The sequence below is a fragment of the Pristiophorus japonicus genome, chromosome 23, assembly GCF_044704955.1.
Source record: "Pristiophorus japonicus isolate sPriJap1 chromosome 23, sPriJap1.hap1, whole genome shotgun sequence".
In the NCBI taxonomy this organism is placed as follows: domain Eukaryota; kingdom Metazoa; phylum Chordata; class Chondrichthyes; family Pristiophoridae; genus Pristiophorus; species Pristiophorus japonicus.
Genome location: NC_091999.1, coordinates 62,814,204 through 62,838,684, shown reverse-complemented (window position 1 = coordinate 62,838,684; position 24,481 = coordinate 62,814,204).

Genomic DNA, 24,481 nt, shown 5'->3' with positions numbered 1-24,481 from the left:
GCACCTCAACAGAGCCGGGACCAATATCCTCGTCCGGGGCGGGGGGGGGGGGGGGGTTGTCAGTGCTGTTGGACAGAGGAAAAAAGCAGGAAAAACAGGTAAAAATAACAAATTTAAAGCTCTTTGTCTAAATGCACATAACATTTGTAACAAAATAGATGAGTTGACGGCACAAATAGATACAAATGGGTACGATCTGATAGCCATTACAGAGACGTGGTTGCAAGGTGACCAGGACTGGGAACTAAATATTCAGGGGTATTTGACAATTCGGAAGGACAGACAGAAAGGAAAAGGAGGTGGGGTAGCTCTGTTAATAATGAATTATATCAGTGCGTTAGTGAGAAACGATATTTGCTCAGAGGATCAAGATATTGAATCAGTTTGGGTGGAGGTGGGGAATAATAAAGGGAAAGTCACTGGTGGGCAGAGTCTATAGGCCCCTAACAATAGCTACACTGTTGGACGGAGTATAAATCAAGAAATAATGGAGGCTTGTAATAAAGGAACGGCAATATTTATGGGTGATTTTAAACTTCATATTGATTGGACAAAGCAAATTGGCCAGGGTAGCCTTGAGGAGGAGTCCATAGACTGTATCTGGGATAGTTTCCTTGAACAGTATGTTGTGGAACCAACCAGGGAGCAGGCTATCTTAGATCTAGTACTGTGTAATGAGGCAGGATTAATAAATGATCTCGTACTAAAATGGTTGGTGAGAAAGTTGGTTCTCAAACCAGGGTCCCAAGCTGCAATAAAGGAGACTACAATGGTATGAGGGCAGAGTTGGCTAAAGCGGACTGGGAAAATAGATTAAAGAATGGGACGGTTGATGAGCAGTGGCAGACATGATTGAGAGGGAAGATCGATTATGAAAGAAAACTAGCACAAAATATAAAAACAGATAGTAAGAGTCCTTCATGGTAGAAGACACTAAAAACATCCCAGCAGTGGATAAGCGAGAGGCAAGAGATCGGGAGGAAAGCAATACAATCACGATCACTAATGACGTAGTACTAGGTAAAATAATAGGACTAAAGGCAGACAAGTCCCCTGGACCTGATGGCTTGCATCCTAGGGTCTTAAGAGAAGTGGCTGCAGAGATAGTGAATGCATTGGTTGTAATTTACCAAAATTCCCTGGATTCTAGGGCGGTCCCAACAGATTGGAAAGACGCCAATGTAACGTGCCTATTTGAAAAAGGAGGCAGACAAAAAGCAGGACAATTGAGACCAGTTAGTCTAAAATCTGTCATTGGGAAAATGCTGGAGTCGATTATTAAGGAAGCAGTAGCAGGACATTTGGAAAAGCATGATTTAATCAAGCAGATTCAACATGGTTTTATGAAAGGGAAATCATGTTTGACAAATTCGCTGGAGTACTTTGAGGATGTAACAAGCAGGGTGGATTAGAGGGAAGCAGTGGGTATGGTGTATTTGGATTTCCAGAAGGCATTCGATAAGGTGCCACATAAGAGGTTACTGCACAAGATAAAAGCTCACAGGGTTGGAGGTTATGTATTAACGTGGATAGAGGATTGGCAAACAAACAGAAAACAGAGGGTCGGGATAAATGGTAATTTTCCAGTTGGCAAACATGACTAGTGGGGCGCTACAGGGATCGGTGCTGGGTCTTCAACTAATTACAATCCATATTAATGACTTGGATGAAGGGACCGAGTTTGCTGTTGTTACAAAAATTGTGCGGTGGACACAAAAAATCTGCAAAGGGATATAGACATGTTAAGTGAGAGGGCAAACATTCGGCAGATGGAGTATAATGTGGGAAAATGTGAAGTTATCCACTTTGGCAGAAATAACAGAAAAGCAAATTATAATTTAAATGGAGAAAAATTGCAAAGAGCTGCATTACAGAGAGACTTGGGGGCCTTGTGCATGAAACACAAAAAGTTAGTATGCAGGTACGGCAAGTAATCAGGAAGGCAAATGGAATGTTGGCCTGCATTGCAAGGGAGATAGAGTATAAAAGCAGAGAAGTCCTGCTGCAACTGTAAAGAGTATTGGTGAGGCCACACCTGGAGTACTGTGTACAGTTTTGGTCTGCGTATTGAAGGAAGGATATACTTGCATTGAAGGCTGTTCAGAAAAGGTTCACGAGGTTGATTCCGGAGATGGGGGGTTGACTTCTGAGGATAAGTTGAGTAGTTTGGGCCTATACACATTGGAGTTTCGAAGAAATGAGAGGTTATCTTATTGAAACTTAATGATAATGAGGGGGCTCGCCAAGATGGATGCAGAGAGGATATTTCCACTCATAGGGGAAACTAAAACTCGGGGGACATAGTCTCAGAATAAGGAGCCGCCCATTTAAAAGTGAGATGAGGAGGAATTTCCTCTCTGAGGGTGGCAAATCCCTGGAATTCTCTGCCCCAAAGAGCTGTGCAAGCTGAGTCATTGAATAATTAAAGGTGGAGATAGACACATTTTTGAATGATAAGAGAATAAAGGGTTATGGAGAGCGGGCAGGGAAGTGGAGCCATATCCATGATCAGATCAGCCATGATCTTATTGAATGGGGAGCAGGCTCGAGGGGCCAAATGTCCTATTCCTGCTCCTATTTCTTATGTTCTTATGTTATAGACTGTTTTCCCTCCACTCCCAATTTTCACCACCAATTCTGGCTGCGTTCAGTTCGACACTCACTGGCTCCCCTCCATCTCCCTCCATCTCCTTCCCTGAAAGTGCTGGCTCTGGCTGGGTTCAGTTCTACACTCACTGGTTCTCCTCACTTCCCTCAAGATGCTGACTGTGGCTGGGAACAGTTCCACACTCACTGGTTCGCCTCTCCTCCCCTGAAGACGCTGGTTCTGTCTGGGTTCAGTTCCACACTCACTGGTTCCCCTAGCTCACCTCCGCTGATGGTGCTGACCCTGGCTGGGTTCAGTTCCGCACTCACTTGTTCCCCTCCCTCTCATTACCAGAGGGTGCTGACTGGCTGGGTTCAGTTCTACACTCACTGGTTCCCCTCCCCTGAAGGTGCTGACTCTGGCTGGGTTCAGTTCTACACTCACTGGTTCCCCTCCTCCCCTGAAGGTGCTGACTCTGGCTGGGTTCAGTTCTACACTCACTGGTTCCCCTCCCCTGAAGGTACTAACTCTGGCTGGGTTCAGTTCTACACTCACTGGTTCCCCTCCCCTGAAGGTGCTGACTCTGGCTGGGTTCAGTTCTACACTCACTGGTTCCCCTCCCCTGAAGGTACTGACTCTGGTTGGGTGCAGTTCCAGACATTGACATCATTCACTTGGTTCCAACACCAAGATAGCAGCGCATGCGCTATGCTACTCACTGAACCAAGATGGCGGAGCGATGAACCTGCCTTCCTATACGAAGATGGCCGCCGTTAGTCTGGGCCTGTGACCGGGAGAAAGCCCCGAAGCTGCAACCGCCGATATTCCGGTTATTATTCCGGGCTTGCGGCGGGCACCGGATGTTTATGAAGCCTCCCCGGCTCCCCGATGGTCCATTATTCTGCTCCGTCCCGCTGAAAAGGAGACTTCTGAGGAGCCTGTCCAAACCGTATCTCCTCCGCCATTACACGCACCGCGCATGCTCCAAACACATCCAAGATCCGCGCCTGCGCACTGAGCTCCTCTAGTCTGGATGCGGCTCAATCTTCCGCGCGGGACATGCTGGGTACATAAGACCATGAGAAATTGGAGCAGGAGTGGGCCACCCGGACCCCCGAGCCTGCTCCCCATTCAAGACGATCATGGCTGGTCTGATCATAAACTCAGCTCCACTTCTCTGCCCGCTCCCCAGAACCCTATACTCCATTATCGCTCAAAAATATGGCTATCTCCGCCTTAAATATATTCAATGACCCAGCCTCCACTTCTCTCTGGGGCAGAGAATTCCACAGATTTACACCCTCTGAGAGAAGACATTTCTCCTTATCTCAGTTTTGAATGGGCTGAGGAGAAAGGCTGCATTTGTAAATAGAACAGGATTTACTGTGATTGCATTGGGCACTGAAACATGTTCACTCCGGCAGCTCTACTTTGTTTCTGATGATCTTAATAACCCCTATACCTGAGCTGGAGATTAATATTGTGTATAAATGTTGAATAAATTATCTTTGTTTCAAACACAGTGTGTCGAATATTTGATTCCTCCATGATCAGAGGAGACTAATTGATGTTCTGTTACTGACTGTTCCATTTTAGTGCTTTTTATTAATCTAACTTATGTCATTCCTCACGTAGTTCGCCTTCTATCAAACCCCAAACTTGTTCCATTTGAGTACGAGTTGTAGTTGCAGTAGACTTAACTGCAGTGTGTCAGTTTAAACTCAGCTGAAATCCTTTGAACCACCCCTTTATTGAACCATCTTGCATAAGTTTCGAAATCTGTTACTTTCTGTAACCCGTTTTTGTAACCGATTGAATTTTACAAACTCATCCACACATTTTGCACGTGATAGCCTGTCAAATATACTGATATTTGTAATTGTCATTGCCACAAACTCCGTTCCCTAGCCACAGACTCTGTCCCTCTCCCCAACTTCTGTCTGAGCCTGAACCAGACTGTTTGCAACCTTGGTGTCATACTTGACCCTGAAATAGGTTTTTTAACCAGATATCCACGGCATAATTAAGACTGCCTATTTCAATCTCTGTAACATCATCCGTCTCCGCTCTTGCCTCAGCTCATCCACTGCTGAAGCCCTCATCAATGCTTCTGTTACTTCTGGACTTGACTATTCCAACGCACTCCTCCCACATTCGACTCTAGATAAACTAGAGTTAATCAAAAATTCGGCTGCCCATGCCCTAACTCGCACCAAGTCCAGCTCACCCATCACCCCTGTCCTCACTGACCTACATTGGCTTCTAGTTAAGCAACGCCTTGATTTGAAAATTCTAATATTTTTAAACCACTCCATGGCGTCATCCCTCCCTAGCTCTGTAAATTCCTCCAGCCCCACAACCACCATCCTGTCCCCCACCCATGAGATATCTGTCTTCCTGAGCATCCCTGATTATAATTGGTGACGGTGCCTTCTGTTGCCCAGGTCCCAAGTTCTGCAAAACCCAGCCTAAACCTTTCCGTCGAACCCATGCTGTACCTGCTCTGGCAGTTTTTGATGGGATAGTGTAGAGCAAGCTTTTCTCTCTTATCTAATCCATGCTGTATCTTCCCTCGTAGTGTTTGATGGGACAGTGTAGAGTGAGCTTTACTCTGTATCTAACCTGTGTTGTTCCTGCCCTGGGTCTGTTTGATGGGACAGTGTAGAGTGAGCTTTACTCAGTATCTAACTCGTGCTGTACCTGCGATGGGAGTGTTTGATGGATCAGTATATGGAGAGCTTTGCTCTCTGACTAACCCGTGCTGTGTCTGTTGTGCGAATGTTTGATCGGACAGCGTCGAGGGAGATTAACGCTGTATCTAACCTATGCTGTACCTACCCTGGGAGTGTTTTGGGCAGGCTAGAGTGAGATTTAACCTTTAATAACCCACGCTGTACCGACCTGGGAATGTCTGGTGAGACAGTGTAGAGGGAGCTTTACTCTGCATTTAACCTGTGTTGTCATCATCATCATCATAGGCAGTTCCTCGGAATCGAGGAAAAATAGAAGGAAGACTTGCTTCCACTCCTGAAGTGAGTTATTTGGTGGCTGACCAGTCCAATATGAGAGCCACAGACTCTGTCACAGGTGGGACAGATAGTCATTGAGAGAAGGGATGGGTGGGACTGCTTTGCCGTATGCTCCTTCCACTGCCTGCGGATGATTTCTGCATGCTCTCGGCATTGAGACTCGAAGTGCTCAGAGCCCTCTCGGATTCACTGTCTCCACTTAGGGCAGTCTTTGGTCAGGGACTCCCAGGTGTCAGTGGGGATGTCGCACTTTATCAGGGAGGCTTTGAGGGTGTCCTTGTAATGTTTCCACTGCCCACCTTTTGCTCATTTGCTGTGAAGGCGCTCCACATAGGGCACTTGCTTTGGGAATCTCGTGTCTGGCATACGAACTATGTGGCCTGCCCAGCGGAGCTGATCAAGTGTGGTCAGTGCTTCAATGCTGGGGACATTAGCCTGGACAAGGACGTTGATGTTGCTGTGCCAGTCCTCCCAGGGGATTTGTAGGATCTAGCGGAGACATCATTGGTGATATATCTCCAGCGACTTGAGGTGTCTACTGTAGATAGTCAATTCCTCTGAGCCATACAGGAGGGCGGGTATTACTACAGCCCTGTAGACCATGAGCTTGGTGGTACCTGCCCTGGGAATGGTTGATGGGACAGTGCAAGGGGAGCTTTACTCTGTATCTAACCCGTGCTGTAACTGCCCTGGGAATGTCCAGCAGAACAGTATAGAGGGAGATTTTCTCTATATCGAACTGATGCTGTATCTGCCCTGGGATGGCTGGACAAGTCAGAGGGAGATGTAGTCTGTGTCTAACCTGTGCTGTACTTGCCCTGGGAACGTCTGATGGAAAAGTATAGAGGGAGCTTTACTCTCTATTTAAGCAATGTTGTACTTGCCCTGGGAATATTTGATGGGACAGTGTCGAGGGAGCTTTACTCTGTATCTGACCCATGCTGTATCTTCCCTGCAAGTGTCTGGTGGGAGAGTGTATTGAGATCCTTACTGTGTACCTACCCATGTCCGTTATACTCCGCAGAGGATGAAAACCACACTGTGACTCCGGGAGGAGCTCCTCAGCCACAGGGAAAAGATGGTTGAGGAGGATTCTAGCGATGGCTTTCCCAGGGCGATTCATCTGTAATTGCCGCAGTCGAACTTGTCCCCTAGTTAAAGATGGTCACGATTACTGCATCTCTGAGATCTCCAGGCATGCCTTCCTTCTTCCAGATGAGAGAGTTGAGGTCATGCATTTGTGCCAATAGTGCCTCTCCGCCATACTTTAGTGCCTCAGTGGGGATTTCATCCACTCCCATTGCCTTGTTGGTTTTGAGCTGGCAGATGCCCTTTTCCACCTCATACAGGGCTGGGGTTTTGCTGAGATGGTAGTGGGTAGCATGCTGTGCGTTGGAGTCGAGGACACTCGAGTCAAAGGCAGTGTGTCGGTTAAGGAGATCTTCGAAGTGTTCCTTCCAGCGGGTCCTGGCTGCCTCGGTGTCCTTGATGAGTGTTTCCCCATTCTTGGCCTTGGGTGGTTGGGCTGTAGGTGGCGTTGACTGCTTTGAAGGATCCTCACATATCATGGCTGTCAGCCAGCTGCTGAACCTCCTGTGATTTCTCCACCCACCATCTAGGCTTTAGGTCACAGGTTTTTTCTTGGACCTCGGCCTGAAGCCACCTGTAATGCTGCTTTGCTGGTCCTGAGTTGTGTTGTTGTTTTAGGTTCAGAAATGCCCTGCGCTTGCGATTTATTAGCTCTTGGATCTCCTGGTCATTCTCATCAACCATTCCCGGTGTTTCCTCGATCAGGCCAACATCCTCAGCATCAAAGCACTGACCACACTCGACCAGCTGCATTGGGTGGGCCACATTGTTCACAACTATTTTATGTCGAACAATGATCAAGTGCCCCCTGATTAAAGGGGGGGGGGGGTCACACTCCAGAAACGTTCATTGAAGTGCCCCCTTGTTTTTTTTTTGAGGGCACCAAAAACACAACTTAATAATTCAACATAAAGGGAACCTTTGTCAAATCAAATCAAATTAATTAAAATAAAAATTCTGTTCTCTCTTGAAATGATGCACTCCAGTCTCTGCAGTGTCCATCTCTTGTGGACACGGCGTGCTCCAACTCCAGAGATACCCTGGCTTGCCACATTTTTCACATGGCTGACACAAGACTCCCAAAGCAAGCGTTCTGCTCAGAACTCCTACATGGCAAGCGAGCCCAAGGTAATCAGAGGAAACATTTCAAGGACACCTTCAAAGCCTCCTTGATAAAAATGCAGCATCCCCACTGATACCTAGGAGCCCTTGGCTAAATTCTGCCCTGAGTGGAGGAAGTGCATCCGGGAGGGTGCTGAGCACCTCGAGTCTCATCACTGAGAGCATGCAGAAACCAAGTGTAGGAGCATGCGGCAATCCAGTCCCACCCACCCTTTCCTTCAATGACCGGCTGTCACACCTGTGACAGAGACTGTAATTCCCGTATTGGAATGTTTAGTCACCTAAGAACTCACCTTTTGATTGTAAGCAAGTCTTCCTTGATTTCGAGGGACTGCCTATGGTGATGATAACGTGTACCTAACCTGTGTTGTGCTTGTCCTGTTAATTTTTGGATTGGCTGTTTTGAAAGACGTTTACCCTGCATTTAAATTATGCTGTACTTGCCCTGGCAGTGTTTGATGGGACAGTGTAGAGGGAGCTTCACTCTGTCTCTAACCCCTGCTCTACCTGCTACCGGTACGCTTGCGGCCTTCTGTAAGAGGTTGGCACTGGAGGGACTGGAGTGCATCGTCACCTCGAGCAACCAAATTTTAATTTGATTTAAGTTTACCATCCAAAGTTTAATTAGTTTATTTTGTTGGTTATAGTGCCCTCCTCCCTTTAATCAGGGGCATTTGATTTACAGATTAACAACAAAATAGTTGCGCTGTACCTGCCCTGGGATTGTTTCTTGGGACAGTGCAGAGGGAGCGTTATTCTGTGTCTAACCCGTGCTGCACATGCCCTGGGAATACCTGGTGGGACAGTGTGCAGGGACCCTTACTGTGTATTTAACATGTGCTGTACCTGCCCTGGGAGTGTTTGATGAAAGTCAACGGACAGCAAGCTTTAATGCAGGAGCTGACTTTGGAGCATGCGCGGTGCAAGTAATGGCGGAAAAGCCATGTTTTGGATAGGCTCCTCAGGATTCTCTTTTTCAGCGGGACGGAGCGGGGTTAGGGACCAGCGGGGAGCGGGGGAGGCTTCATAAACAACTCGTGCCCGCCACAAGCCCGGAATAATAACCGGAATATCGGTGGTTGGAGCTTCGGGGCTTTCTCCCGGTCATCGGCCCAGGCTAACGGCGGCCATATTTGAGCAGGAAGGCAGATTCAGTGAGTAGCACAACGCATGCGCGGCCATCTTTGTGCAGGTACAAATTGAGTGAATTCAGTGTCTGGAACTGAACCCAGCCAGAGTCAGTACATTCAGGGGAGGGGAACCAGTGAGTGTAGAACTGAACCCAGCCAGAGTCAGTACCTTCAGGGGAGGGGAACCAGTGAATGCAGAACTGAACCCAGCCAGAGTCAGTACCTTCAGGGGAGGGGAACCAGTGAGTGTAGAACTGAACCCAGCCAGAGTCAGTACCTTCAGGGGAGGGGAACCAGTGAGTGTAGAACTGAACCCAGCCAGAGTCAGTACCTTCAGGGGAGGGGAACCAGTGAGTGTAGAACTGAACCCAGCCAGAGTCAGTACCTTCAGGGGAGGTGAACCAGTGAGTGTAGAACTGAACCCAGCCAGAGTCAGTACCTTCAGGGGAGGGGAACCAGTGAGTGTAGAACTGAACCCCGCCAGAGTCAGCACCTTCAGGGGAGGGGAACCAGTGAGTGCAGAACTGAACCCAGCCAGAGTCAGTACCTTCAGGGGAGGGGAACCAGTGAGTGCAGAACTGAACCCAGCCAGAGTCAGTACCTTCAGGGGAGGGGAACCAGTGAGTGTAGAACTGAACCCAGTCTGAGTCAGTACCTTCAGGGGAGGGGAACCAGTGAGTGTAGAACTGAACCCAGCCAGAGTCAGCACCTTCAGGGTGCCGCCCCCCCGCCACTGATTGGTGCGGAGCAGCGCGCTGGGTGAGCTGGTGCCCTGCGCCGCCTCGCCATTGGCTGTGGGCTGAGTGTTGCGGGCGGGCGGTTGGGGGATTTGTTGGTGGGCTCCGCTCGCAGCCGTTGAGCTCGGGGCCCAGGTGAGGCGAGGCGGAGTTGTGCGCAGGCGCGGGGCCAGCCTATTGTGGGAGAACAGCCGTGGACGGACGACGATTTGCCTCCCCCGCGGAGGATGGATGAGCAGCCCGGGCAGTGCGCCCAGCCTCCCTGAGGACTCACAGACTCACGCTGGCGGTGAGATTTGTCGGCGGGTGGCAGCTGCGGGGTAACTTCGGGCGGGGACGGGCCTTGGTTATTGTTGGGGTTTGCCGGGAGTTTGGCCGCCATCTTTGGGCAGCAGGGGTCCGCCCGCCACGGGGAGCAGAGAGCAACAGGGGCGGTGCTTCCTCGATGTCACAATACTTTCCATTGTCCCGCTGCAGGGCAGGGAGCATGCGCGGCGGCCATCTTACTGCAGGGAGCAGGTGCAGGATGGGGACCAGTGAGTGAATACATGAGAACATCAGAAATAGGAGATGAGTCGGCACTTTGGCCCCTCGAGCCTGCCGCCATTCAATAAGATGATGGCTGAAGCATCTGGGGTGGTTCTCCTTGGAGCAGTGAAGGTGCAGGGCAGGTTTAACAGAGGTGCTCACAATCAGGAAGGCTTTAGATTGAGTCAGGGAACAGAGTGGTTCTGCTCACACAATCAGAGAATGGTTACAGCACGGAAGGCCATTCGGCCCATCGAACTCTTGCCTACTCCCCTCCCTGTCCCCCGGCCCTGCAAATGTTGTTTTTCAGATACTTATCCAACTTTTTTTTTTGAACGCTGTGATTGAGTCTGCCTCCACCACCCTTTCAGGCCGTGCATTCCGGATCCTAACCACTCTGCATAAAATTTATTTTTTTGATGTCACCTTTGGTTCTTTTGCCATTCACCTTAAATCCGTCTCCTCTGGTTCTCGACCCCTCCACCAATGGGAACAGTATCTCTCTATATACTCTGTCCGGACCCCTCATGATTTTGAACACTTCTATCAATTCTCCTCTCAACCTTCTCTGCTCCAAGGAGAACAACCCCAGCTTCTCCAGTCAATCCACGTCACGGAAGTCCCTCATCTCATGAATCATTCTTGTTAATCTTTTCTGCACCCTCTCTCAGGCCTTCACATCCTAATGTGTGGTGCCCAGAATTGGACACAATGCTCCAGTTGAGACCGAACCAATTTTTAGAAAAGTTAATCATAACCTCCTTGCTTTTATACTCTATGATGCCCAGGATCCTGTAAGTTTTTTTAACTGCTTTCTCAACCTGTCCTGCCACCTTCAACGATTTGTCCACATATACCCGCAGTTCTCACTGTTCATGCACCCGCTTTAGGATTGTACCCTTTAATTTATATTGCCTCTCCTTGTTTATTTAATCATGCTTTTCTAATTTTATTTCTTAACTCAGATTCACGGCCTCATTTTATTTCTTCCTCCGAGCCCCTCAACTTAATCTGTCAGTGTAATGTTGGCGACTGGTGATTGATTGCTCTGGGAACCAACAGGAAGAGAGGTCAGAGGCCGGAGGGCCCAGGGAGCAGTGTGTTCTGCAAGCAATCGCGGTGCTTGAGGGGTGGATCCTGAGGCGGCCTATCAGGTGAGTCTGTGTGAATCCCTGTTGAACTATTCACCTTTTAAAAGTTAAATCGAGATTTCTTTTGTCAACAAAACAGTTTAACATCTGTCAGTATTTTATTTCTATTTATGAGTTACTATTATGAGTTTCAGACACTTCAGTGCCAAGTGGACCAGGTGTTTCAAGGTCATTCATTTCCCTCTTTCCAAATCGCTGTTAGTTAGAGGGACAGAGATTGATTTCCCCGCATTATGCATCTTTAGCAGTTAAAGTAACATCCTTCCTGTTGGTAGTGAGTTACATTCTGTGCTGGGCGAGATGGCTGGTGGCATCAGCCTTTAAAATACTCATCCTCTTGTTCAAATCTCACCAGGGTCTCACCCTTCCCTATCTCGGTAACCTCCTCCAGCCCACCAACCGTCTTAATATTTTTTTTTCTTTGGAACAGAGGAGGCTGAGGTAAGACCTTTAATGAGGTGTATAAAATTATGAGCGGCTTAGATAGAGTGGATAGGAAGGACCTATTTCCCTTCGCAGAGGGGTCAGCAACAAACAGAACTTTTTAGCCAGTCTGTCGTAAGCCCAACAAGAGAGGGGGAAGTTCTGGACTTAGTATTAGGTACTGAAGCTGGGCAGGTGGAAGGGGTATCAGTGGGAGAGCATTGGTGCTAGTGATCGTAATTCAGTTAGATTTAGGGTAGATATGGAAAAGGACAAAGATAGACCAGCAATAAAAGTTCTCAACTGGGGAAAAGCCAATTTTACTAAGCTGATCTGTGATTTAGCCAAAGTGGACTGGAAACAGCTACTTGAAATGGTGAGAGATTGGGAAGTGTTGGTGTTGAGAGGGACCTTGGTGTCCTTGTACACGAATCACTGAAAGTTAATATGCAGGTACAGCAAGCAATGAAGAAACCAAATGGTATGTCGGCTTTTATTACAAGAGGATTTGAGGATAAGAGTAAACATAAGAACATAAGAACATAAGAAATAGGAACAGGAGTAGGCCGTACGGCCCCTCGAGTCTGCTCCGCCATTCAATATGATCATGGCTGATCTGATCATGTACTCAGCTCCACTTACCCGCCCACTCCCCATAACCCCTTATCCCCTTATCGTTTAAGAAACTGTCTATTTCTGTCTTAAATTTATTTCATGTCCCAGCTTCCACAACCGTCTGAGGCAGCGATTTCCACAGATTTACAACCCTCAGAGAAGAAATTCCTCTTTATCTCTGCTTTAAATGGGCGGCCCTTATTCTAAGATCATGCCCTCTAGTTCGAGTCTTCCCCATCAGTGGAATCATCCTCTATGCATTCACCTTGTCAAGCACCCTCATAATCTTATACATTTCGATAAGATCACCTCTCATTCTTCTGAATTACAATGAGTAGAGGCCCAAACTACTCAACCTTTCCTCATAAGTCAACCCCCTCATCCCCAGAATCAACCGAGTGAACCTTCTCTGAACGGGCTCTGAAGCAAGTAAATCCTTTCGTAAATATGGAAACCAAAACTGCACGCAGTATTCCAGGTGTGGCCTCACCAATACCTTATATAGCTGTAGCAAGACTTCCCTGCTTTTATACTCCATCCCCTTTGCAATAAAGGCCAAGATACCATTGGCCTTCCTGATCACTTGCTGTACCTGCATACTATCCTTTTGTGCTTCATACACAAGTGACCCCAGGTCCCACTGTACTGCAGCATTTTGTAATCTTTCTCCATTTAAATAATAACTTGCTCCTAGACATCCTACTGCAATTATATCAGGCCCTGGTGAGACTACACCTGGAGTATTGTGTACAGTTTGGCTTCTTACCTAAGGAAGGATGTACAGACCATTGAGGATGGTAACGAAGGTTCGCCAGACTGAATCCTGGGATGGGGGGATTGTCCTGTGAGCAGAGATTGAGTAGACCAGGCCGATATTCTCTACAGTTTAGAAGAATGAGAGGTGATCTCATTGAAACATAGAAAACTCTTACAGGGCTTGACAGTGTAGCTCAGGGGTGTCAAACATACGGCCCATGGGCAGGACACGGCCCCCCAAGCCCCTTCCTCTGGCCCGCCATGTGTTTTAATTTATGCACCCCCCACACCCGATCTTTAGCTTGCTGACTGGAACACAACCTGAATTTGTCGGCCGTCATGGAACAGGAGGAGGGTGGCGGAGGCACGGGGAAGGTCAGTCGGTGTCCACGGGGAGGAATTCTGGGACAACGAGGGCTCTCACATGGTTTGTCAATGGGAGATAAGCTTTGAGTGAGGCAGTGAGTGGATAAATACCGAGAAAGAGGGGGAGGAGTGTCGCTGGAACTCCAGGTGATGTAACAGATGATGGGGGTTAGTGCAGGGTAGGTAGTGAGGGGGTTGTGTTCCTGCACTTCTCCCCGCTCCTCGGCCCCAGTGAGGCGCTGATTTAAAGTTCTCAGCCTCCTGTTCAAATCCCTCAATCTCCCCTCCCCTCCCCTCCCCACCCCATCCCATCTCTGTAACCTCCTCCAGCCCCTCCCCATCTCTGTAACCTCCTCCAGCCCTACAACCCTCCCGTTCTCTGTAACCTCCTCAGCCCTACAACCCTCCCTATCTCTGTAACCTCCTCCAGCACCGACACCTCTCATATCTCTCTAAACCTCATCCAGCCCCAAAACCCCACCCCTACATCCCTCCCTATCTCTCGAACCTCCTCCTGCCCGACATCCCTCCCTATCTCTAAACCTCCTCCAGCCCCTACACCCCTCCCTATCTTTCTAAACCTCCTCCAGCCCCTACACCCCTCCCTATCTCTCTAACCCTCCTCCAGCCCCTACACCCCTCCATATCTCTAACCCTATCCACCTCCGTATCTCTGTAACCTTCTCCAGCCCTACACCCCTTGCTATCTCTCTAACCTCCCCCTGCCCCTACATCCCTCCCTACGTCTGCAACCTCCTCCAGCACGACAACCCTCCCCCTCTGTAACCTCCTCCAGCACGACACACCTTGGTATCTCTCCAACCTACTCCAGCACCTACATACCTCCCTATCTCTAACCTCCTCCAGCACCTACATACCTCCCTATCTCTGTTATCTCCTCCAGCCCGTACACCCCTCCCCATGTTTGTACTCTCCTCCAATCGCTGCACCCCTCCCGATCTCTGTCACCTCCTCGAGCCCCTAGACCCTTCCTTATCTCTGAAATCTCCTTCAGACCTACACCTCTCCCTATTTCTGTAACCTCCACCAGCCCATACACCCCTCCCTACCTGAAATCTCCTCCATCCCTTACATCTCTCCCTATCTCTATAACCTCCTCCAGCCCCTACACCTCTCCCTATCTGTAACCTCCTCCAGCCGCTACACCCCTCCCTATCTCTGTAACCTCCTCCTCCGGACCCTACACCCCTCGCTACCTCTGTAACCTCCTCCAGACCCTACACCCCTCCCCATCTGTAACCTCCTCCAGTGCAACACACCTCCACATCTCTCTAACCTCCTCCAGCCCCTACACCCGTCCCTATCGATGTAAACTTCAGAACCTACACAGCTCCCTATCTCTGTAACCTCCTCCAGCACTAGACCCCTCCCTATCTCTCTAACCTCCAGACACTACACCCATCGCTATCTCTGTAACCTCCTCCAGCCCTAAACCCCTCCCTATCTCTAACTTCCTCCAGACCGACACCCCTCGCTATCTCTCTAACCTCCTCCAATCCTACACCCCTCCTTATCTCTAACCTCCTCCAGCCTAAACCCCTCATCTCTGTAACCTCCTCCAGCCCCTACACCACTCCCTATCTCTGTAACCTCCAGCCCCTACACCCCTCCCTATCTCTGTTACCTCCTTCAGCACTACACCTCTTCCTATCCGTGTAATCTCCTCCAGCCCTTACACCACTCCCTATCTCTAACCTCCTCGAGCCCCTACAACGTTCCAATCTCTGCAACCACCTCCAGCCCCGACAACCCTCCCTATCCCTTGTAACAACCTCCAGCCCCTACAACCCTCCCTATCTCTATAAGCTCCTCCAGCCCTACTCTCCTTCATATCCTTCTAACCTCCTCCCGCCCTACACTCCTCCATATCTCTCTAACCTCCTCCAGCCCCTACACCCATCCCTATGTCTGTAACCTCCACCAGCCCCTACACCCATCCCTATCTGTGCAACTTCCTCCAGCCCTGAACCCTTCCCGATCTCTAACTTCCTCCTGCTCCTACACCCCTCCGTATCTCTGTAACCTCCTCCAGCCCCTACACCCCTCAATATCTCTGCAACCTCTTCCAGCACCTGCTTATTTCTGTAACCTCCTCCAAACCTACATCCCTCCTTATCTCGAACCGCCTCCAGCCCTGACCCCTTCCCTATCTCTAATTTCCTCCAGCCCCTACACCCCTCCCTTTCTCTGTAACCTCCTCCTGCTCCTACACCCCTATCTTTCTCTGTGACCTCCTCCTGCCCCTACACGCCTCCCTATCTCTGTAACCTCCTCCAGACCAGATACCCGTGCCGATCTCCAACCTGCTCCAGCCCCTAAACCCCTCCCTATCTCCGTAACCACCTCCAGCCCGACAACCCTCCCTTTCTCCGTAACCTCCTCCAGCCCTACACCTCTCCCTATATCTGTAACCTCCTCCAGCCCTATACCACTCCCTATCTGTGTAACCTCCTCCAGCCCTATACCCCTCCCTATCTCTAACCTCCGAGCCCCCACAACCCTCCCAATCTCTGCAACCTACTCCAGCCCCGAGACCCCTTCCTCTCTCTGTAACCTACAGCCCCGACACCCTTCCCTATATCTGTAACCTACAGCCCCTACACCCTTCCCTATCTCTGAAATCTCCTCCAGCCCTCCACCCCTCCCTATCTCCATAACCACCTCCAATACCAGAACCTTCCCTATCTCTGCAATCTCCTCCAGCCCCTTCCTATCTCTGTAACCTCTTCCAGCACTGCACACCTCCCTATCTCTGTAACCAGCTGCAGCCCTACAATCTTATATATTTCGGTAGTCTCCTCCAGACCCTACAAACATCTCTCTCTCTAACCTCCTCCAGCCCTTACACTCATCCTGTTCTCGAAAACCTTCTCCAGCCCTAAACCCCTCCCTATCTCTGTAACCTCCAGGCCCTACATCCCTCCCTCACTGTAAGCTCCTCCAGCCCTAAACCCTGCCCTATCTCTAACCTCCTGCAGGTCATACACATCTCCCTATCTCTGTAACACCCTCCAGCACTACAATCCTCCCCCTCTGTAACCTCCTCCAGCACTAGACCTCTCCCCCTCTGTAACCTCTCTCAGCTTTTACACCCTCCCGATCACTCTAACCTCCTCCAGCACCTACACACCTCACTATCTCTCTAACCTCCTCCAGCCCGACACGCCTCTGTGTCTCTGACCTTCCCCTTCCCACTGCCGCCCCCCTTTACAGTTGAGCCACCCATGATGCCTTGGATTTGGCTCTAACTGTACTCCCTGAGGAACCACCAGTACAGAAAGTGAGATGCACTGAGAGGTGTCCTGCACTACCTGCCTGGTCCTCCATGTCTGTCTGGGCAGTCACCCATTCCCTCTCTGCCTGCACACTCTTCTGCTGCGAGGTGACGACCCCCTGAAAGGTGCTATCCACGTAGCGCTCAGCCTCGCGGATGCAGTGACACTCGCTGCTGCTCAAGCTCACAAACCCCATGCTCAAGCATGCCTCCCCCAGCTGAGGTTCCTCACCCCAGTCCCAGTATATGCCTTACTTCAGTCCTGTTTCTCGGCATCACCTGCATGGAATGATTTGGGCTTAGAGGGGGCGGGCCATGACACGGGGTGGGGCTTGTCGCCTGTCCATCAGAAAAGTGCAGAACAATTAGTTCCCTGCGTTAATAAATCCCGGGGGGGGGTCACACAGCTTGAGCGCGGGCCCAGGCTCGAGAGACAACACTCCGCACCATCCGCTACACACACACCCGGGCTCGGTCCCAGGCCCCGAATCACAGGCCGCAGGCCCAGTGTTTGCACGCCTGGTTCCAGCCTGGGCATATGCTATTGGGCCAGCCTGGGCTCACGCTATTGGGCAGCACAAAAGACCCAGGGTCCAGCGTAATACAAACAGAGACAGGGTCCGGCGTAATACAAACGGAGACAGGGTCCGGCATAATACAAACGGACACAGGGTCCGGCATAATACAAACGGAGACAAGGCCTAGTTTTACACTGTAAACAAGTATTTAATAACTGAAACAGCATTTTTGCAATAATAACTGAAAGTGTGACACTATCCCCTCTAAAAGAAGCCTTTTACACTTTAACAATACCAGAAACACATTCTATAGAATACAACAGAGACACGATCTACAGTTATAATAATAGAGCTGTGCACTAGAACTGGAACTGCAGCGGCAGGTTATTTTCAGGTCTAGTGTAACAATTCCAGAGACAGGGTCCGGAGTAATAACAGCAAATGCATGGCCCACTGTGAGAGTAACAAAGACAGTGTTTGAGCCAATAATAACAGAGGCAGACTCGAGTGTAATACTGAACACAATGCTGGATCGAGTGTGATGGTCACACAGGCAGTGTCCAGTGCAACAAAACAAAGATTGGGTCTCCTCTAATAGTGTGTGCAAGTCGGGGCCTATTGCTATAACCTCATTCACCCATCCCCCTGTGCTCACTGACCTAAGTTGGCTCCTGGTTAAGCAACGCCTCGATTTTAAAATTCTAATCTTTGGTTTAAAACTCTCCCTGGCCTCGCCCCTCCCTATCTCTGTAAACTCTTACAGCCCCACCACCCTCCGAGTTTCTGCACTCCTCTAAATCTGTCCTTGCCCATCCCTGATTATAATCGCCCCACCATTGGTGGCCGTGTCTTCAGCTGCTGAAGCTCTAAGCTCTGGAATTCCCCCTAAACCTCCACCTCCTCTTTCAAGGTTCTTTTTAAATACTACCTCTTCGATCAATCTTTTGGGAATCTGTCCTGATATCTTTCTCTGTGGCTCTGTGTCAAAAATGTTTTCTTATTGATATCGATCGTGTTAAGCACCGTGAGATGTTTCATTGCATTAAAGGCGCTATATTAATGTAAGTTCTGGTTCTTTTCTTGTTGTAACAAATGCTTTGCCGAATGTCTGATAACAGAGTCAAGGCCCACTGCAGTATGAATGTGTGGGTCAGTGTGATAACACCGGCACGGTCTAGTGTAACGGGAACAGGGAACAGACCCTGTCAGCCTTGGCTCAGTGGTAGCACTCTCGGCCGAGTGAGGGTTCAATTCCCAATCCAGAGCCCGAGCACATCATCTAGGCCCAGACTCCAGGTGCCAGTACAGAGGGAGTGCTGCACTGTCAGAGGTGCCGTCTTTCAGGTGAGACACTAAACCAATGCCCTGTCTAAATTTTAAGTTGGATGTAAAAGATCCCACGGCCACGATTCAGAGGAAGAACAGGCGGAGTTCACCCCAGTGTCCTGGGTAATGTGTATCCCTCAACTTACATCACTGAGAACGGATTGTCTTGTCATCATTACATGGCTGTTTCTGGGATCCTGCTGTGCACAAGTTGGCTGCTACATTTCCCACATTACATCCCCCCCTCGCCCCTTCGTGTCCTGAATTGCCTTCACTGTCATGGAAACTGACAATTGGAACCGGTCAGGATTTGAACGATATTTACAACAGATTCGAGATGTTCTGAGAGTCGGTATCTTTCTCTCTTCTGCCCACTCGAGGAGTTAGATGACCAACTTTCTCCTGTGAATATAGAGCTGGAGTATTGGGTCATGATGTATTCACTAGTTCATCCTGTTGACTCTAAATATTGAGTCTTGTGGTTTCAGACACCAGATAATCAAGCTCAGAACACCAGACTGACTTTTACTGACGTTATTAACAGCACTGCAAACATACAGAAAGTATAGTTACCGGATCCAGAGAACAGGGATAATGGAGTGGGTTCCCAGGGCTCCTCTCCCCAGGTGTGTCTAACAAGCTGCGGATACACTGGCGATATTTATACTGAACTGGTTTGCTACATTCCTGATCTGACCCTGTTCAAACCATAACCACAAGGATATCGGTGCATGGTTCTGCCTGTGACCACAGGGCTGTGTCACTGTCACACACAGATACCGTTTCCTTGTTTCACATCTCCATACAAACACCATCACTTCACACATCCCCTTTCGACACAATTACAGCCGACATGAGCAAGGACATGAGCCCATTAAAATGCACAAATATTTCATAATAGCAAAGGTTAAACTGGGATAAATGTTCAGTTATTTTCTGTTCAGGCAAAATGCAGAACAATCCAGCAGCTCACCAGCACCTTTACAGCGTCTCATCGGCCGACAGGCTTTCATTGAGTCGGGGCCGTCTAGGGGAGGTGGGGGGGCTGCCTGGAGGTGAGGGGCTATCTGGGGGGGAGAGGGGTTGTCTATGCGGAGGGGGGAGGGTGGAAGAGTGGACATTGGGGGAGAGTGGAGGAGGCGCGGTCCGAGAGGAGGGGGGAGAGGGGAGGAGGGGCGGTCCGGGAGGAGGGCGGGAGAGGGGAGGAGGGGCGGTCCAGGAGGAGGGGGGGGGGGCGTTCCGGGAGGAATCGGCTGGTGCAGGGTCATAGCCCAGCGGGTAAGTGATTGGCTGGTGGTTTGGTAAATCTTTTTCTTTTGCTTTTCAGTAGGAAACCTTTGTCATTGTTGTAAGTCAGAACTGCCAGTAAATATATGTGAACTTTATTATCTAAGGAGAGCCAGTTAATTAAATCAGCGGATTGCTGAGTAGTTGCTGGGTGTATTTCTCTAAGGTTTAGAGTTTAGTTCTACTTGATAGTTGTGTGTGTAACTGGAGGGATGACAGGACAGCTCAGTCCCGTGGATTACACATCCTGTGGCATGTGGGAAATCCTGGAAGCTTCGCACAGCCGGGACGACCACATGTGCAGGAGGTGTCTCCAGCTGCACCAACTCTAGCCCCGCGTTTTGGAGCTTGAGCGGCGGCTGGAGTCACTGCGGTGCATCCATGAGACTGAGAGCTCCGGGGATCTCACGTTTCTAGAGGTGGTCACCCTGCAGCTTAAGAATGTGCAGGCAGATAGGGATTGGGTGACCCCTGGACAGAAGAGGAGGACTAGGCAGGTAGTGCAGGACTCCCCTGAGTCCATCTCATTCTCCAACCGGTTCTCTCTTCTGAGTACTGGTGAGGGGGATGGTGGCTCTGGGGAGTGCAGCCAGAGGCAAATCCACGGCACCACGGGTGTCTCAGCTGCACGGGGGGGGAGGAAGAAGAATGGTAATATCTATAGTGGTAGGGGATTCAATAGTCAGGGGAGCAGACAGGTGTTTCTGCAGCCACAGACGTGACTCCAGGATGGCAGATTGCCTCCCTGGTGCCAGAGTCAAGGATGTCACTGAGCAGCTGCAGGGCATTCTGGGGGGAGAGGGTGAACAGCCGGAGGTTGTGGTCCATATCGGGACCAATGACATGGGTAGAGGAAACTAACAATATTCCGATAGTGGATAGTCAAGAGGCTGTAGGGTGGGGGAGGAACGTAACACAATTACAATCACTAAGGTGGTGGTACTCAGTAAGATAATGGGACTGAAGACAGATAAATCCCCTGGACCTGATGGATTACATCCTCGGGTCTTAAGAGAAATAGCGGTGGGGATTGTGGATGCATTGGTTGTAATTTACCAAAATTCTCTGGATTCTGGGGAGGTCCCAGCAGATTGGAAAATTGCAAATGTAACGCCCCTTTTTAAAAAAGGCGGCAGACAAAAAGCAGGAAACTACAGACCAGTTAGTCTAACATCTGTGGTTGGGAAAATGTTGGAGTCCATTATTAAAATAGCAGTTGTAGAACATTTGGAAAAGCAAAATTCGGTCAGGCAGAGTTTGCATGGATTTATGAAGGGAAGTCATGTTTGACAAATTTGCTGGAGTTCTTTGAGGATGTAACAAACAGGATGGATAAAGGGGAACCAATGGATGTGGTGTATTTGAATTTCCAGAAGGCATTTGACAATGTGCCACGTAAAAGGTTACTGCACAAGATAAAAGTTCACGGGGTTGGGGGTAATAATTTAGCATGGATAGAGGATTGGCTAACGAACAGAAAATCGAGAGTCGGAATAAATGGTTCAATCTCTGGTTGGCAACCAGTAACTAATGGGGTGCCACAGGGATCAGTGCTGGGACCCCAACTATTTAGAATCTATATTAACGACTTGGAAGAAGGGACCGAGTGTAACATTGCCAAGTTTGCTGATGATACAAAGATCGGAGGAAAAGCAATGTGTGAGGAGGACACACACAATCTGCAAAAGGGCACAGACAGGCTAAGTGAGTGAGCAAACATTTGGCAGATGGTGTATAATGTTGGAAAGTGTGAGGTCCTGCACTTTGGCAGAAAACAATCGAAGAGCAAGTTATTATTTAAATGGAGAAAGATTGCAAAGTGCCGCAGTACAACGGGATCTGGGGGTACTTGTGCATGAAACAAGGATAGTATGCAGGTACAGCAAGTGATCAGGAAGGCCAATGGTATCTTGGCATTTATTGCAAAGGGGATGGAGTATAAAAGCAGGGAAGTCTTGCTACAGCTATATAAGGAATCGGTGAGGCCACACCTGGAATACTGCGTGCAGGTTTGGTTTCCATATTTACGAAAGGATATACTTGCTTTGGGGAAGTTCAGAGAAGGTTCACTCAGTTGGTTCCAGGGACGAGGGGGTTGACTTATGAGGAAAGGTTGAGTAGGTTGGGCCTCTACTCATTGGAATTCAGAAGAATGAGAGATGATGTTATCGAAACGCATAAGATTATGAGGGGGCTTGACAAGGTGGATGCAGAGAGGATGTTTCCACTGATGGGGGAGAGTAGAACTAGGGGACATAATCTTAGAATAAGGGGCAGCCCATTTAAAACTGTGATGAGAAGGAATCTCTCTGAGGGTTGTAAATCTGTGGAATTCACTGCCACAGAGAGCTGTGGAAGCTGGGACATTGAATACATTTAAGACTGAAATAAACAGTTTCTTAAATGATAAGGGATAAGGGATTATGGGGAGCGGACAGGGAAGTGGAACTGAGTCCATGATAGGATCAGCCATGATGGTGGTAAATGGCGGAGCAGGCTCAAGGGGCCGGATGGCCCACTGTTGCTCCTATTTCTGATGTTCTAACCCGGCCAAGATGTCGGCCAGTGACCCCGCTGACCCGGGCCTGTCACCACGAGGCAAAACCGGGGCCTCTGGGCTGTGATTGGGGCCTGGGGCCCACAGCAGGTGTTTGACGTTCACCCGCCCACTCGTGGCTCCAATTCCTGCCCCGCACCGACAGTCGACTGTCTCCTGTCCGACATCATCCGGGCTCCACCAACTGTGGCCGCCGCTGCCCGTCATGCTCAGTGTGGGAAATCCGGGCCCGGCCCCGCCCACTGGGGGGGGGGGGCGCAAACCCCGCCCCTCGCTCACTCCGATTGGTTGGAGGACCAACTGCGCGCTCAGTGCTCCAGCTCTTCGCTCTTCCTATTGTCCCACAGCTGGCCTTGCCAGTGACACCCATATCCCATGTCCCATGAACAAATAAAAAAAACAGGTCAGCTTTGTTTCAATCGCACAGTTGAGTATTTGTTTCTAATTGATGTCCTGTTACCGACTGTTCAATTTTGGGACCTTTTCTCCTTTCTAACTCTGGATTATTTCAGTTCTCATACCTTCGGTTACTCTCAGGGACAAGTGCCAGTTCCCCATACCTTCCAGAGTCCCTCTCCTAGCTTTGGTATCAAGGGAAGGTGTCTGTAACACACCCGGGATCAATAAACACAAAACCCAGTCTGTTAATCACTTTCAGATACTGGACTTAGTGTGTGCCCCACAGCATCTCTCTCACCTTCGATGTGTGAATGGAGCATCACGCCTACAAACCTGGTTTTAAATTTAAATGCACTCAGTAAATGTACTTAATGAAAGCCTGTCGGCCGATGACACGCTGTAAAGGTGCTGGTGAGCTGCTGGATTGTTCTGCATTTTGCCTGAACAGAAAATAACTGAACATTTATCCCAGTTTAACTTTTGCTGTAATGAAATGTGTCTTTTAATAAGCCTCATGTCCTTGCTCATGTCGGCTGTAATTGTGTCGAAAGAGGATGTGTGAAGTGATGGTGTTTGTATGGAGATGTGAAACAAGGAAACGGTATCTGTGGGTGGCAGTGACACAGCCCTGTGGTCACAGACAGAACCATGCACCGATATCCTTGTGGTTATGGTTTGAGCAGCGTCAGATCTGGTATGTTGCAAACAAGTTCAGTATAAATATCGCCAGTATATCCGCAGCTTGTTAGACACACCTGGGGAGAGGAGCCCTGGGAACCGACTCCATTATCCCTGTTCTCCGGATCCGGTAACTATACTGTCTGTATGTTTGCAGTGCTGTTAATAACGTCAGTAAAAGTCAGTCTGTCGTTCTGAGCTTGGTTATCTGGTGTCTGAAACCACAAGACTCAATATTTAGAGGCAACAGAATGAACGAGTGAATATATCACGACCCAATACTCCAGCTCGATATTCACAGGAGAAGGTTGGTAATCTAACTCCTCGAGTGGACAGAATAGAGAAAGATACTGACTCTCAGAACATCTCGAATTTGTTGTAAATATCTTTCAAATACTGACCAGTTCCAATTGTCAGTTTCCATTACAGTGAATGCAATTCAAGACACAAGAGGGGCTGGGTGTAGGTGTGAAGAAGGGGTTGGGGTGAAGGAGGGGTTGGGGTGAGGAGTTGGGGAGTAGGGGTGAAGGAGGGGTTGGGGTGAGGGGGGTTGGAGAGTAGGGGTGAAGGAGGGGTTGGGGTGAGGGGGGTTGGAGAGTAGGGGTGAAGGAGGGGAAGGGGGGGTGAGGGGGGGTTGGAGAGTAGGGGTGAAGGAGGGGTTGGGGTGAGGGGTTTTGGAGAGTAGGGGTGAAGGAGGGGTTGGGGTGAGGGGGGTTGGAGAGTCGGGGTGAAGGAGGGGTTGGGGTGAGGGGGTTTTGGGGAGATGTCATGTAGGAAATGCCGCAGCCAATTTGTGCACAGCAGGATCCCACAAACAGCCATGTAATGATGACAAGACAATCCGTTCTTAGTGATGTAAGTTGAGGGATACACATTACCCAGGACACC